Genomic DNA, 3298 nt, shown 5'->3' on the forward strand with positions numbered 1-3298 from the left:
ATGCAGGGAACTGCTTCATAGAGAACATATATACCCAAAGTCACATCTGTTATTAAATAGTTAGTACGTTTTAGTAGAACAGTGGCTAGTGGCCATGAAGCAGATAATGAAATCCCTAAACAAATGATTACTTTGGCACACATAAAAGGGATGAGAATAAAATAAATTGTAAGTTCACCCGAATGAAAAGAATGGGGAAGTAAAGTATTTTAATTCGTTTATCAATTGAACCATTAATTGTTCAACTTGGAGAAAATTTTTGAAACTACTTCTTGAGATATCAATGGTAGAAAGCAAAAACAAACAAAAGTAAGAAAGAAAAAAAAAACATTAGGAGAGAAAGGCCCCAGTCATATCCAAGAGAAAAATAGAAAATCTGCATCTATAAAAGGTGGAATAAGAAAAAGATAAGAGACTGTCTCCTACACTCAACTGGTTTCACCAAACTGGTTTCCCTATGATGGAAGATGTCACTCCTGTAGGCTTTTCAGAGGAACAGCTATTGCTATATAGTATCCTCTCAGGGGGTGGGGGCACCATTATTGTGAAGTAGACAATAATTCTTACTTCCTTTCACCTGAGGTCACTCAGCCCCACTTTTGCATTTGAAAAGGAAAATGCTCACTTCCATAATGAAACTGGAGGACAATTTCCCACTTTCTCTTACTATCCATTTTTGGCCTCCAATTCAGTACATTAGATACGTGTGAATATTCAGGAAAGGAATAATATGAATAGATTACCCACAGTATTCCTCTAGACATCAAGTACTGATTGTAACTTCTTATGCCTAAACATAAGTATTTTTTCCTAGAACCCTAGCAGCCGCAATAAATCATATCATTCTTCCTAGACATCAGCACACGTCCTCTGGTCTATGTAATAAATCAATCTCTTATTGTGTTGGTAGTGGGGCCTGAACCCTGGGCCTGGGCACTATTTGTCAACTCTTCAGCTCAAGACTAATGCTCTACCAATTGAGGCACAGCACAACATCTGAATTTTCTTGCTTAAGTGGTGCTAAGCAATTCAACTCAGGGCATCATGCATACAAGTTAAGTACTCTACCGCTGTCACCTTTCCAGCTCCTAAATCAATCTATAATTATTATTATTTTCTTAATTACTTTACCATTTATAATTTCTTAGTGATAGCTATGAAAAAGTTGAAAATGCTATATTGTGGAAAGAAACAGGCTGAATCATTTTGGCAATAGGAAAATTCCATGTTAATGAATGATGCTTACTCTACAATGATACTAACACATCATAAAAATAAATCTTACTAGTGTAAATTTACAAATGCAAATAGATTCAGGGTATGTAAGTAGGCTGTGTGTACATAAAAATTTCATGTAGATCCTCTTTCTCCATTCTGACACCACGTTGACATCATAGTTGGAGAGAGTTTGCCTCAGAATGACAGTGTTTTTTTACATAGATGGGAATGTCAAGTATCAACACGTTTATTAGAAGGTAGTTGCAAATCAAGATATTTTAGACCTTATTCACCTTCTGCAAAAAGATTACTTTGCCTTCCGTGTAGATAAGCTTGATCTTTGTAATTATCTTTTCAATTCGCATTGTAGAATCATATTCTGAGAAAGTAAGAATAAATGGCCTAGGATTTGTCAAAGCAACTAACTGCAAATGTTAAATAAGTACAGCAAGAGAGAAAACAGTTCTCAGTACATTTTTTCCTACTATACAATATATTATTAATTATACAAATCTTAATGTTACTTTTTAATATGAAATATGAATATAGAATTCATAGAGAAATACCTGTGAATGTGTGGGTTTATAATTATGTATATATAATATGTAATATGTAATATTGAATACATATATAGGCTTATACATTCATGTTATATTTGACCAACACTAAAATAAATTGGAAGCTAACATTTAATTGTAGAATTGTTAACTAAAGACCGTGCTGCAGGGTAACGTAGAACTCATGAAATTCAATTCCATTTCAAAAGCCTGATTAATGTGTGTACTGACATAGGAAATGTTGTGTGTAGTATATATCATTTCTCTAGTATTTGGCCAAATATCTCATTATTTTCAAAATTCCATGGAATTTTATATAAATATCTCCACCCAAAGATGTTTGGGTATATTCTCAGGAATCTTTAGACTTCAATACTGATATTGGATTCATTTATTAGTCAGTGAAAAGTCCCTATGTGGAAATATCTACTGCATACGAACAAAGTACAGGAAATGAAAGTAGTTGGAATCACCATACTAAAGAGAGGCTGATGTGGGCTTTCAATTTTCCCTTATTAGAATTGCTGAGGAGTTGAAGCATTTCAACATTGCTCTGGGTAGAACTAGAGTACGTCGTTTGAGAAAATTTAATAAAACCATTATGGGAAAGAAGCATTAGAAGGCCCTGATTTATTTACATATGGAAAATCTTACAATATCTCAGCGATATCAGGAATATGGTCACTTAGGTACTGATAAAAAGAGAAGATGCTATGGGAGGCTTGATGTCTCAAGAAATGGATCAGATACACCAAAGCAGTTCAGGAACTCTCTGAGAAGATGCCCAACATAAGACTTCCTAGAAGCAATGATCAGGTTTTGGATGTGTCTGTAGTAGGTGTGATCATCCTTTCTTTGATATGGCAAACACAGTTAATGTAAAATTCAGGAAATTAGGACTCCCACTAAAACTTTTTGCTTCTCTCAATTGAGTCAAAATATAGGACAGTATCTGACTCCCTTCTGTACTTAAATGGAATACATTTCATTTCAATAGTACTAAAATTGAGTACGTTTGTTCTCCAGATGGAAATCTGCCTATTACTGACCAGCATGCAATTTGATCCTCATTTTCATTATTTCTGATAAGCCAGCATGTTTTCTTTTTCTTTCTTTGTTTCTATTGGCTAATTCATACAAATTACTTTTGTTAACAGTTTTCAATGCAAGTAGTAGAGATGTTTAGATACTAGGTTTTAAAGAATTAAGCACATTGTCCACATGGAGAATACTTTGACTGCTTTTCTTCATACTTTTTGCTTAATGAAAGTGACAATTACAAATAGTGCACAATGTATGTATTGAGAAAATAGAACTTGATATTACAGTGTGACTCATGAAGAAATAGGAAAAAAAGTCACTGAAGTTGTATTCTAGACAATAAAATTGAAGGATTTATGAACATTTGCAATTTGTACTAAGAACATTCAGCCTAAATGTGCACACAGGTTTAGTGATGGAAAATTATTTGATGAAACTTTTTTCTTGTGGTAGTACATGTATCAGAATGATAGGGTAAGATC

Source organism: Dipodomys spectabilis, unplaced genomic scaffold (genome assembly GCF_019054845.1).
Source record: "Dipodomys spectabilis isolate Male_0828 unplaced genomic scaffold, ASM1905484v1 ptg000244l, whole genome shotgun sequence".
Taxonomy (NCBI): domain Eukaryota; kingdom Metazoa; phylum Chordata; class Mammalia; order Rodentia; family Heteromyidae; genus Dipodomys; species Dipodomys spectabilis.